The sequence below is a fragment of the Rhinopithecus roxellana genome, chromosome 3, assembly GCF_007565055.1.
Source record: "Rhinopithecus roxellana isolate Shanxi Qingling chromosome 3, ASM756505v1, whole genome shotgun sequence".
Classification (NCBI taxonomy): domain Eukaryota; kingdom Metazoa; phylum Chordata; class Mammalia; order Primates; family Cercopithecidae; genus Rhinopithecus; species Rhinopithecus roxellana.
The window spans coordinates 117,082,012-117,096,714 of NC_044551.1; the positions used below are offsets into that span (position 1 = coordinate 117,082,012).

Consider the following 14,703-nt stretch of genomic DNA (forward strand, 5'->3'; position numbering starts at 1 on the left):
ACCTCCACCTCCCAGATTCAAGCAATTCTCCTGCCTCAGCCTCCCAAGTAGCTGAGACTACAGGCCTGTGCCACCATGCCCAGCTAATTTTTGTATTTTCAGTAGAGGTGGGGTTTCACCATGTTGACCAGGATGGTCTCTATCTCTTGACCTCAGGGGATCTACCCGCCTCGGCCTCCCAAAGTGCTGGGATTACAGGCGTGAGCCACCATCTCCGGCCTAAATACTCATTTTCTTATGGTGTATGTGACGAATACACACATACACACACACACACACACACACACACACACACACACACACACACACACACAATTTTCCAAGCATTGTATCTTGTCATTACTCTCAGTGAACAGTTAAGCTCTCTCAAATCTCAACACTTTGAGCTTCCAAAATGATTTATTGCTATTAAATGGAGATACAACAGTAAGAAGTGGTCTGTATACTCTATTTATGTAGATTTCAGTCTATAATAGGCAGCAGAGCCCAGATTTTGAAGAGATTATAAAGTTTCTCAGGAAATCCAGGCCTATTGAAGAGAAGTACAAAGCCACATGCATTATTCTTGTTTTTGCTTTATTTTAAAATCTTATTTATACTAGGATTTCAGAAAACCAAAATTTGATTGGCAATAGAATTGTGTTTTTATGCCAGTTTCTCAAATTAAGGGAAAAAAAGAAGTGGCAATAAGATTGTGGATTTCAGTATGTCATCAGAGTCAAATTCTAGGAAGCTTAAGTTGTAGGAACTTGGAAATTCTTTGATTACACATGGTTTCTGAGGAATGCGTATCATTCTCCATGTAGTGGCTTAATTCAATTCCCATATTATAGAGCTTCTCGTTTTCACTTGTATAAATATTTAGGTTAGATGAAATAATGACAAACATCAGTAACAATTAAGTAACAGGTAGTATTATTTGTATTGCATATACAATTTAAGGAAGTAACATGAACAAAATTGGGCCTAAATCATAAAGAAATTTAATGTAAAGCATCCTTGAACAATTCCATGGCTGTGTTAATCAACCAAGAATCAATGCCCTTTGATGAATTCACTGTGTGACTCTGGAAAAATGGGAGATAACAATGACCTTTAACCTAAAATCTGGGTACCTGATGAAACCTGTCATCTTTAATTTTGCATAATAACTTATTTTGCATATGTTTTTTACAGTGTAATACTGTCCAAATGTAAATACTTGGCATTCTATTTTGTCCATATATCCCTATCTAGTACTCACTCAACGCATATCCAGTTCTTTATCTGTTCTGCTTCCTTCTACGTCACAATATGTTGAAAATTTTTCACGAGAAAAGTACATTTTTCTCAAAACCATCAATTTTTACACGTCCTCACTCATGTTCTTCTGTGCAAACACCTATCGAGAGAGTAAGGGGTGAGTCTTGCTATCAAACCACTTGGGGCTCTTTGCTCTGGAGATTAGCCTTTAGTTTCAAGGTGCATGACTATTTTCCTCAATAAAGCTCAATGGGCTCAAACATAAACGGATTGAATGAATTCACAGATTACCTTAGCTGTTCCCTCTCATATTCTCTTTCCAGACCATATGTATCAATGATGTTCACTTGAGAATGTATGGACCTTGACTTTATGAAATAATTTAATATATGGAAATACAGGTAAGGCATATAATGGAAGCCAAGAAACTCTTCAGCACTTAAGGTCTAAGTTACATTTTGGAATTACGTTTTTATCACTTTTACAAATTAAGGCAAAAGTAACAGAATTCGAGTGAATAAGTATGGATTACAACACATGAATAGAATTAAACAGTAGAAAGCTTTTGGAGTTGTGAGTTGGAGGAAAATTCTATTATTCATCTGTGTTAAGAAAAACTGGTACACTGAAATGAGTTTATGGAACTGCCAATGTCTGCAAATCTAAGTACACTACATGTAAAATGTATGGCTAGCTAAAACACATTATTATTATTATTTAGGATTTTTCTATATTAATATCATCATAAGCAAACAAATAATTCATCAGATACATTGAATCAGAGTTATGTGTTAAACTGAAATTTTATTAAATATTTCATTAAATTGGATAATGGTATCAGTGTAAGAAAAAAACTTGTTAAAAAATAACTCATTAAAGTTGAATTAAAATATGATGGCTTATTTATAGTATTTTTTTTTTAAGATGGAGTATTCCTCTGTCACCCAGGCTGGAGTGCAGTGGTACAATCTCAGCTCACTGCAACCTCCACCTCCTGGGTTCAAGCAATTCTCCTGTCTCAGCCTCCCGAGTAGCTGGGGCTACAGGTCCCTGCCACTATGCCTGGCTAATGTTTGTATTTTTAATAGAGACGGGGTTTCACCTCATTAGTCAGGCTGGTTTCGAACTCCTGACCTTCGCTGATCCACCCGCCTGGGCCTCCCAAAGTGCTGGGATTACAGGCGTACAGGCGTGAGCCACAGAGCTTGACCTACGGCATTTTTTAATTATGTAAAATAAAGTAAAACTTATATAAAAATTACCTAAAATTTTTCTTTGAAAATTTAAAGTAGTAGACTACAAAGAGACATGAAGTAGTGTTACAGCTCTTTTAGAATTTGTCTAGCAGGTTTTCTGTTTTTTAGCAGGAACCCTCCCCAGCCAATACACACACAAAGACAATGCAACTAATCCTCTCAGAGAGCTCTCTCAAGTTTATAGAACAAATCTCTCTTTACATGCATTCTTTTTCTTCTAAATTTTTCTCATTTGAGCTTCTTAGAAGTTCTATATTTGCTATTTATCATTCTATTTAAATTTCTCTATAAAGTCATCCAAATTCTCAAATTCATAAACACAAAGGAAAATGTTTCAGATCCTCTTGCTTGACCACTAGGTGACATTTCACACCATTCATCACTTCTTCCTTCCCACAAACCTTTCCTCCCTCAGTTTCTTGACTCTCTCGGGGCTCCCCTGCTCCTCAGCTTGTTTTTCATGTGATGCTAATCCTCAGGCCTTCTGCTTTCAGTTTGTCTTTGCTCTTTGAGAAACATTACACTTTCCTTCTGCTTTAGCTCTCACAATCATGGAAAATATGTAGCAGTTGAAGATTCTTTCCACCTTATCCTGTGCTACATGCCCATGAAATAAAATAGAATGCATTTAATAAGTCTTTCTTGATTTATAAATTCTCAAAATCCATCACATTGTGAACCGGGAATAGGGTTTATTTCCCCAGGTAAAGTCCGAAATCATGGGCAAGTCTCACCAAGGATGTGGGAATAAACCTAATGAAATGTAAACCGTGTTGCGTCTCACAATACCTTTGGCCAGGACAGAGCTCATAGATGATTCAGCAGCTTTGTTTTAAAGAATGGCAACCTAATGCTGCGTATTATTGTCAGGAGTTCTGGTCCTTCATGTTAGTGTTAGGATAAAAGGGAAGCAACATAGGGATGGGGTATAATGAGGCATGTTCAACTCCCACTTCCTGTCAGAGTCTGATGTTTTTCTGTTTTGGGATCTTCTTGGCCAGGAGGTGGGTTCCATTCAGTTAGCTGAGGGGCTTAGAATTTTATTTTTGGTTTACAATCGGAAAAGTAAATGCCAGCTGAGAGGACAAAAATCCTTATAGATATTACATTGGCTGGGCTTCTTTGATTATTCGTATCAAAGTAAAGATAAGATTGTTTATTAGGGGACCATGAAATTTAATCAGTGAAGACATGTTAGAATTTTCACTGAAGAAAAATTGTAAGAAATTATCATTTGTAGAGGACACTATTGTGTCAAGGGAATATCTCTTTCTTATACTTTTATTTTTCTCAATTAAATTTCTTATTAACATGTTTATCAACTGAAGTTATGGCAAGAATTACATTTCTACAATAGGTAACAATGCTGCAGGAACAATACCATGTTTAATGGATTATTCATATCTCTGTTAAGCTTTCTTCAAAATAATTAGAAAATACTGCATTCACCTGAGGATAAAACATTCAAGCAGAAATGACAAGATAAATATATGCGACAAAAGGGGACAGACTGCTATGTAACTCGATAAATTGTCTGGCATATTTATTTGTTTTCCATTATCTTTAAGGTGTTTCAAAGGATTGTGAAAATGAGATAGAATCAAGATGAGTGTTCTCTTCTTGTAGCAAATGACTTTTTAATATATCAGTTAATTGAACTGTTTTCCCACACAGAAGGTCACAGACAGTATCAACTGTCAAATCTCTTAGAGAAAAAATGTTGCATTCTTCCTAAAAATTGGGAAACAACATTCTGTTACATTTATTTTTATTAAGTTAGAAGAGGAAACTAAGCATTATTTTTAAAGTGAAGGTAAATTGCTGGCAAAGCTACATTCTCTTCACTTATTTTAAATAATTTTATTCATTTTTCATTGTCTTAGTGAGGCAGCCATCATTGATCATTCTATTATGGAGAATACTGCAACCAATATTAGCACTTGAAAAAATATCTTGAGGGTTGAGAATCTGCATTTACACCAATATATCCCATAAGCAGAGAAAATGTTGACAACTGCAGTCAGTACCATGCTTAAGTCAGGGCAAGAGACAAGCTCACTGGGATAATGTGTGTCTCCCCCTTCTAAACCATGTTCCTGACACCAGAGACCCTGTAGTTCCTTCACTATATGGTGCCAACCCACATCCAAGTACTGTACCAGCCTCTTCCCCGTTTCACCTTCGTGAATTTAGATTACATGTTCAATGTGACCATACCTAACTCATACGAGTGGCCAAAGAAAAGAAACGTGAGAGAATGGAGTTTGGGAAGGGAAGGTAGGTGGCCCAGGGACCGGCTTTCCTCCTGTGGTCACATCTGCATTTTTGCTCTAATATGTTATTACATGTTACTATTACTTACACGTGTTACTATTATTGCCCTTGTCATTTGGTATTACCTGTTTATTTTTTGTTGTTGTTGTTCTTTTTGTTTTGTTACCTTTCAATTTCCCATTTGAGCCATTGAATGCTGACAATTTTTTTTTATTTTCTGTATCCCTACTGACTTCTCCAGTGCATAAAATAAATCTTCACATGATAGATGTTAGTAAATCTTTTTGAATTAAATAATGATAACATATTATCTATTTAAACAAAATCTGGGATTCTAATCAGCTATTCAGTTGGTTACTCAAATGAATTTATTGTGTAATATTCTTGTCATTGTGGAATTGCTATTTTAAATGTATCTCCTGGAACAAGTGGTATTTTCATTCACATGATATTCTATCCATTAAATCGTTATCTAAGTGCAAGAGAAAATGGTAAGAAGTATAATAATATTTATAATTTCAAAAAGTTCTGATCAATTGTTGAACTCAAGTAGTCAGAAATCAAAAGGATGAGTGCTAATAGAAATAAATGCAATGGTGTAATGAAAGTTTGTCTTTTAGGCTAATCCATGAAGACTTCATACTTGATAGCATGATTTGACCATTATAGTAAAAGGAAAAATTTCATTAGTGTGTGTCCTGTACTATTTTGTGGAAACTGTGTCTTATATTATTCTGTATAACTCTGTGTAAATTCATCCTTGTGAAAATGCTAAGTAACCGCAGATATAGTTTTTTCTTTTAACTTTTAACTTCCTGGGTACATGTGCAGGATGTGCAGGTTTGTTACACAAGTATATGTGTGTCATGGGGGTTTGTTATACAGATTATTTCATCACCCAGATATTAAGCCTAGTAACCATTAGTTATTTATCTGATCCTCTCCCTACTCCTACCTTCCACCTTGTGATAGCCCCAGTGCTTGTAGTTCTTGTCTATGTGTCCATGTGTGCACATCATTTAGCTCCCACTTAAAAGTGAGAACATGCCATATTTGTTTTACTGTTCCTGTGTTAGTTTGCTAAGGATAATAGTCTCCGGATCCTCTCACGTCCCTACAAAGGACATGATCTAGTTTTATTGAGAAAGTATCAAGAAACCTATCAGTCCCTATATATTTCTTCCCACTAATTACAATTATTTGAATTGTAACTGGGGCTGTACTTAGTCCTGAACATATGATCATATTATCAGTAGAAAAAAGGATGTCTCCAAATAAAACCCATGTATTGATAATATAAAAAATATATATTTATAGCCCAAATCTCTCCTCTGGGTTCTAAATTCCAATTTAATTCTTAATATCCATAATTGGATACATCAAAAATGTCAGACTCAAAATGCAGAACGGAACCTATTACTTTTACTCAAGTACCAATTTTCCACATATCAGTAAATGTTCTGTCATATACCCAATTTCTTAAGGTAGAAACCTATAAGCTATTTTTTCTCCCAGTTTGTTCTTGTCTCCTGCTTGCCATGATGTCCAATTGGTCAGAAAGTCTCAAAAATTTAAGTTTCAGTCAATTTTCCACTAAGTATATTATGAATTTCTCTTCCTTTCTTGTCTAAAGCTACTGCATTTGTCTATCATGTCATTTCTCTTATGGACTTCTGCAGGCAGTCTCTCAAGCCATCTCCCTGCTTCCACCCTTGCCACCTCTGATCCTTCCTTACACATCATCTTAAAATGTGAAGCAGATCTTAACCCTTCCCTGCTGAAAGCCTTTCTGTTGGCACTTGGGATAAAAAATCAAGTGCTTTCCTGCATCTGATGCTTTCTGCTTTCTCCCTGGTGGGTTGCTCCAGCCTTATAATATAACAATACTTTCATTGCTCTTTATACTCCTGCAGCATTTTTCTTCACTGAGTTCTTTTGCTTGTCATTCACTTTATTCCAGTTTTTACGTGGCTACCACCATTTAATTATGCAATTCGTAGTTTCAATATCCATTTCTCAAAGAGATGTTCCCACATATAATGTGGCTTCATTCCAGCCACTCACACACATTTTTCTCCATTATTTTTTATTTCTTTCATAGAATTTACCCCAATTTACAGAGTTTATTCTTCTACTAGCACTTATATTCATCTCTCTTCTTCTGTCAGAATGAGAACCACATCTGTTTGATTTACTACTGGATTTCCATTACCTCGCATGGTTCCTGTTGTGTGATAGTTAATTAATATTTGTTGAAAATAAATATATCTAGGATAAATTTACTAATATGTAGCCTACTGAAGCTCCCTAAAAAATATTTTAATGTAAATCATACAGATGTTGTCCTCTTAAAACTTTATTAAAATAAGATGGAATATAATTATATAAACAAAGAAACAACCAGGTAGTGCAGTTTTAAATTTATTTGGTAAAAGTAATAGGTTTTCCAAAATATCTGTCCACAGGATAGTGAAAGGCTTTTGCTATTTTCAAACTACATTGGTTCTTATCTTTATATTTGAGGAAGATGAAACTCTTAACATGTCAAATTTTATCAATTAGTTTCACATTTTGCCTTATAATTTAAAAGTGACTTCCATTGTCACTGAGGTATCTATCAAAAACACATCTATAAATATCCTTTGCTCATTTTCTTGAAACGAGGTGTGAAAGAATATTGTCATTCTTTACAATTTCATAAAAATAATAGTCAAGTTTTTTTTTTTTTTTTCTGAGAAAAAAACTACTATATCCATGCTTGCTTTTTATAGTTTGGTTTTGGTTAAACAACATAATAGATTAAATAAACTACGTTGTGATATAATGATAGCCAGTTTAATATATTAATAATATGCTAGATTTTCTCACGTACCTATAAGGAAAACGTGTGCCCAAATACTCAAAATGAAATGGATACTTAAAATGACAATGATAGATGGCCAGATTAAATGAGTTAACTCCAATCTTAATAAAATTCCATTTTTTGCTATAATGGTTATGTAATTAGAATAGAAAATGCATTTTAAGTCCAGATAGCCCCAATATTGCATTTGTTTCCTGTGTTTTGCTTTAGACACAGTCTATATTTTACTAGTATTATAACACCCAAGAAGCTGTCTTTAAGTATAAAATAAAAATCATTCCAATCTGTGTTATCTCTACAATTCAATCTCTGGGGGAAAGAGTTCTAGCAAAAAAAGGCCATGTTCGTAGTAATTTGAAAATAAACCATGCTAGATGAGGTATGAAATGGGACAAATCTTAACATTTATATGTTTATTTTTCCTTTCTTCTGAAGATTCTTAGCGAATAACTGTATTCCTATGAGACAAAGCAGAGTTTATAATAACTGAACTACATTGTAGAAAACGATGTACTTGGGGTTTTAATATTTTAATATTTTTGTTTTGAAGCAAATCTTGTGATTTTTCTGCTTGTTATGAGTCAAAACTTTTGAGACACTAATGGGGGTAATGGTTAAATGATTTTTATAGTTTTCTTTATTCCTGATTAAAATAAAATTATAAACAATTTTCAGCTATTATTCATAATGCTGTCCACCATCTCTGCTTGGTAGGGGCAAATTCAATAGTCCATGAATCCTTGGAGCCAAGCTGTGGTAGTTTTAATATGTTGGAGGCAGACAAATTAGGGAGAGGGTGGTTTACAATCTCCACTTGCCTGAATAATTGAAAACAACGTGATAGTTTATTTTTATAACTTGTCTATGGTCTAAGAGTGCAGTGGTTAGAGGTGAAGCAGGGCATAGAATTTATCTACTACCATACTATCATTTACTGCAAAGTCTTCAAACAATTTTTAAACAGAGTAACAGACCTTTTCTCAAATGGATTTAAGGAGAATTATGCAGTCCATTAAGTGAAAAATCTAAAATCCCAGTGATATATACATAATATTCAACTTTTCTGAGTGAAAACTTGTACATATCTTTTTTTTTTTTTTTTTTTTTTTTTTTTTATTATACTTTAAGTTCTAGGGTACATGTGCATAACGTGCAGGTTTGTTACATATGTATACTTATGCCATGTTGGTGTGCTGCACCCATCAACTCGTCAGCACCCATCAATTCATCATTTATATCTTGTATAACTCCCCAATGCAAGCCCTCCCTCCTCCCCCCTCCCCCCTCCCCATGATAGGCCCCAGTGCGTGATGTTCCCCTTCCCGAGTCCAAGTGATCTCATTGTTCAGTTCCCACCTATGAGTGAGAACATGCGGTGTTTGGTTTTCTGTTCTTGTGATAGTTTGCTAAGAATGATGGTTTCCAGCTGCATCCATGTCCCTACAAAGGACGCAAACTCATCCTTTTTTATGGCTGCATAGTATTCCATGGTGTATATGTGCCACATTTTCTTAATCCAGTCTGTCACAGATGGACATTTGGCAGTATGGCAATTCCTCAAGGATCTAGAACTAGATGTACCTTATGACCCAGCCATCCCACTACTGGGTATATACCCAAAGGATTATAAATTATTCTACTACAAAGACACATGTACACGTATGTTTTTTGCGGCACTATTCACAATAGCAAAGACTTGGAATCAAAACTTGTACATATCTTAAAGAAAAAGGGAGAACTCTTTTTTAGGGAACTTTTGTAATTTTTAAAAATATTCTCTTTTCCTATATGGTGGGAAACATTATGTGACAAAACAAGAAATTAAGGTTCCCCCTAAATCTCCCATAGAAGCACCAAACTAGAAAATAAAAGCTGGCCAAGGTGGTGGCTTATGCCTGTAATCCCAGCACTTTGGGAGGCCAAGGCGGGCAGATCACAAGGTCGGGAGATCGAGACAGTCTTGGCCACCATGGTGAAACCCCGTCTCTACTAAAATACAAAAAATTAGCCAGCTGTGGTGGTGTGTGCCTGTAACCCCAGCTACTTGGGAGGCTGAGGCAGGAGAATCACTTGGACCCAGGAGGTGGAGGTTGCAGTAAGCTGAGATCACGCCACTGCACTCCAGCCTGGCGACAGAGCAAGACTCCATCTAAAAAATAAACAAACAAACAAATAAATAAATAAATAAAAATAAAAGCTGAGCCAAAAGATCAGCTGAACCTCTATTAAGTCTGGGATACATTTTATTATATTTAGAAATCATTTCACATATAAATCATATGTAAAGTGACATATTTAAGCTATCAGAAATATTAAAATCACAGATAAGTTTCTAATTTATTCTGTACATAATAAAATATTACAGATGGAGAGAAAAAATATGTACCTTCAAGGATCATACATTTTTCATGATTCCACATGATTCAAGTGATTGATATTTACAGAATTTTTAATAGCAAAGACAATTCACAAAAAGGTTAAATTCGTAAGACTAGATGCAGTTTGTCAAACAGGATGAACAAAAGCATCTAGTAATCCAAAGTAAGAAAAGAAGGTGAAGTTTAAATGGACAGCAGAACACTTGAATTAAATCAGCATATCTCTCTGTGAATCTAATGAGCTTACATTACGAGTATGGAGTATTCTTCGATTCACTCCAGCAACCCAAAATTGCTTAAGCATTCAGCCAAGCAGTAATTTTATTTGAAATTACCTAGACTTTATGTGTGCTGAATGACCATGGCTTGGATTTTTATTTGTATTGAATTAACAAAGTTGACCTTCTCAGATATTAGCACTCTGTTTAAACTTACCTTTATATAAGAAATTCCACATTTCTCTCTAAATAAGCTGCATAGCCTTAACAGTTACAGTAATACTCGAAGTCTCATCAGCTTCACTCAAGACAGGTCATTAGAATTTTCACTCTTGTAGGCATGCTACCTCCACCTCCTTTTCTTAACGCACATATTTATATATATATTTATATGGCGCCCTTGATGTTCAGACCCATCCTTATGAGATCTGTAGCCATGACAGGATGTGAGACCATGTATCCTATGGAAGGTCCAGTCTTGACCAACCTGTCGCCGAGGACTCTAACAAACTTCTGTACTTTTATCATGAGGAATAAGGGTAAATCTGTGAAACTTCAGTCGTATTTCAGCCAATTGTAAGGAAGAATTCTAAAATGTTAGCCATTCAACATGCCTCAGAAAGTATGGTTGTCCTCACTAGAATTTTCAGATAGAAGGTGAATGGCCATTTTGTCTTAGATGTCAAAGAGATTTTTATTCATCCACTGAGGGTGATACAGGTAACTGTAAAAGTTTTTTGAAGTCTAGATTATATTTCATAATATTTAGCTCTAATTCTTAAAGAAAAAAAATCTTATCCTCAGTTGTCACAGAAAGAGCCATCTAACAGATGTGGGCAGCTAGATTGTCTGTCAGAATGTATATTTGAACTGGCATGCTTTATAAGAGTGCACCTTGGATAAAGTCCTATGATGTAAAGACAACAGACAGGTTGGAGTGGCTAAGCCTGTGAATAGAAAACAGCACTAAATAATCTCCACTGTAGATGTTCAATCTTGGCCAAAAGTCCAAGGTCTTCATCAACCAATCTATAAAATGAAGGGATTGGACGTTATTTTATTCATCAAGTATGTCTGGAATGTTCATTATATTTCAAGTCCTGCAGATACAAAATGTAAAGATATAATCTTTAAAGTACTTCTGGTCAAGCAAGTAGAGCCAGGTGAGGAATGGCATCTCAAGGAGGGCTTCCTGGAGGAGGTGAACTCTGAGTCTGAAAAAGACAGGGATTGAGTCAGGGAGCATATTGAAAACACGACTGTTATGAATCCAAGCTGGAAAAGTCTTGGTGGGTGAAAATGTGTGTGACGGAGTTAGAGTAAAGGGGAGAAATGATGAGAGGCGCCTTTGAAATTTCACCTCCCCTGAATGTATTTCTATGCCATTGACTTAAAAAAAAGTTTTAATTTTCCACTCAGTATGATTTTCTTCAGGATAAAAACCATATTTCTTTCTTTCTTTCTTTCTTTTTTGAGACGGAGCCTCGCTCTGTCGCCCAGGCTGGAGTGCAGTGGCGCGATCTCGACTCACTGCAAGCTCCGCCTTCCTGGTTCACGCCATTCTCCTGCCTCAGCCTCCCGAGTAGCTGGGACTACAGGCTTCCGCCACCACACTCAGCTAATTTTTTTGTATTTTCAGTAGAGACGGGGTTTCACCGTGTTAGCCAAGATGGTCTCGATTTCCTGACCTCGTGATCCTACGTGCCTCGGCCTCCCAAAGTGCTGAGATTACAGGCGTGAGCCACCACGCCCGGCAATAAAAACCACATTTCGATGTTGTTCTTTTCACTCTACCTCCCTAAACCTCCACCTTACTACTACCACTTAGAGTGACTGATAATCACAGACTCTCAATAAATAGGTTGGTGAATGAATGCTATACTCCTTTTCCCCTAGGCAAGGATGCAAAGTTAAAATTGAGTCAGCGGTCTCTAGGCGATTAACTGCTCATTGGTCTTTTGCATAAACAGGTTTTGGCCTCTTGACCTCTACCCAACCCTGTAAAGTTTCCATAGCTTCCCTCTAATCCCTCCCAAGTCCATACCTCACAAAGGTCTAAGCCGACAACTGATATAATTAAGGGACCTCACAGTAAAACGAGTCTTTATATGTGAAAAATACAGTCTTGCATCCCCCAGCCTACGGGAGGCAGCACTGGTACTCAGAGCAGTAGTGAGGCAATATTTGGAAGCCTGAAAAATGAAGAATCCAAATGAAATCAAAGCTAGTTGGTAAGCCTGTTTTATCAAGCAGTCCTGTGTCTTTGGATTTTTTCTGCAGGCTCACTACATCTGCTTTACGTTGCTGCCATGTTTTACACATAATTGTTCATTGTTCCCATGTTTACTCATTGCTCAGTAAATCACTGGCACTAACTTCAGAGAAGTCATGGGCCAGGCGTGGTGGCTCACGCTTGTAATCCCAGCACTTTGGGAGGCCGAGGCAGCGGATCACCTGAGATCAGGAGTTTGAGACCAATCTGGCCAACATGGTGAAACCCCACCCTACTAAAAATATGAAAAGTAGCTGGGTGTGGTGGTGGGCGCCTGTAATTCCAGCTACTTGGGGGACAAGGCAGGAGAATCACTTGAACCTGGAAGGCGGAGATTGCAGTGAGCCGAGATCATGCCATTGCACTCTAGCCTGGGCAACAAAAATGAAACTGTCACAAAAAAGGGGGGAAAAAAAGTCATGTATAGGAACTATCTAGCAGTCAGGCTAAGGTAGGTATAATACATGGGGCATGAGATTGGCTGTTGAGTATTTCTGTGCCAAGGGCATTAATGAATGAGTGTCTTTAAATGGATACTTGACAAACAATCGCATAATTTTATTCATTTCAGAGCTAGGAAGCATAAGTATTACTCAAAAATTAACACACACTATGTTTTCATCCAGCACAAGGAGTAGCAAATTCCCCATGTGCCAAGCGAGAAAGAAATCTTTCATCAGCCCTGCTAAGGGCTGTGTCTTTGAGGATAGTCATTTTTCCTTTGGCTCCAATTCATCCTGATGGCTTAAATATGAGGTCAGGTTCAAAGAGTCTAAATCAGGTGAAATGATTTCCTTTTGAGTGGAGGCAGGTAGAGAACAGAGTTATCTGTCCCATCACTAGAATATATTGATTTGGCACTAGAAAGAAGAGAAGTAAAACAAATGGGCTCTCTCTGTGACTCCTATTAAGAAATATTTACATAATTCAAGCTAGCAGGGAAAAATGTCATCTATCAGAGGATATGCTTTTAGAAAAAGGGAAATAATAACATTGAGATCTCTCTTTACTGGAGACTTTCAAGTAAAATATGCCTCATGTCTACAGAAAATATATAATGGCATTAGTAATGAAAAACTCATATATAATATAAATTATCATTTTGAGAAAGCCAGCTACTACTTTTACATTTCCTCAATAAATTGTCACATTGCATGCATTTGAATTCTTGCAAGACAATTTTCTCATTACTAATAGATAAGAAAATTACAGTACCTTTTACTTATAAGTCACTAGATATTAGTGAAGATTCCCTTGAACTTCCTCTGTCCTCAGTATAATAAACATTGAAAGGCACTTTCATATAGAGATTATTACATCAACTTTAAAGTCATGCAGAGCTGGGTTTAAAGTTTGGCTCCACTAACGTATCATTACAAGTGACAGAAAACATGATTTAAACTAGCTTGACCAAGTAATAGGAATTTGTTCATATAATTAAAATATTTCAGGGGAATCTGAATTCAGGTAGAGCTGAATTCAAGGATCAAATTGTATGATCAGAACTGAATTTCTCCCCATCTCTTGGCATGATCTTCTCTCTTCCATGTCATGATTTTTATTTGTTTGTTGGGAGATGGCTATAGCTCCATCTTCTCTTAGGAGCAATCATAGGGATGTTCAGCCAGGAAGACAGTGGGCTTGTAGAACAAAGCTTGAAAAACAGGTGCCCTAAAAATTGATGGTTATTATTAGAAATTTAATAAATACATTCTTGGTGATGAAAATGCCATTTTCCATCCCACAATAATTTACTGTGTGATCTTGGGCAACTTATTTAGCCCACCCAAGCCTCAATTTCAATTGTAAAATGGAAATGATATTAAGTACTTTCTAAGGCATCTAAAGTTTAAACAAATTTTTGAAAACTGTTTCTAAAGCTCTTAGTAGAATACATGACAAATAATAAGTGGGAAATAAAGCTGCTAAAAAAATCCAGAAAGAAATATGAGTAGGCAAAGGGGATTCTGATCCCAGGCCCTGATCACAGGACTGATGGTCCTTCTAAAGCGGAACTACACTTCTGTGACAAAAAGGCATTTGAAAGTTTGTGGCTAAGTGCATGGAATAGCATAAACTTGCCAAAGAAAATTACACCAGCATTTATGAGAGATGCAGTATATTTGGCAGAGAGAAATGAAAAGGAAAAATATCTATGTTCTTGCTATATGAAAAATGCATCATTTGTCATAATCCTTCC

At 36.2% G+C, this 14,703-nt stretch overlaps 1 non-coding gene across 1 annotated transcript; it reads left to right on the plus strand.

Moving 5' to 3' along the window:
* Positions 1 to 2,556: 2,556 nt before the first annotated feature.
* On the plus strand, positions 2,557 to 2,618 carry LOC115896662. Its single transcript, XR_004056570.1, has one exon. It is a non-coding gene; the product is annotated as a U7 small nuclear RNA (small nuclear RNA).
* Positions 2,619 to 14,703: the final 12,085 nt, after the last annotated feature.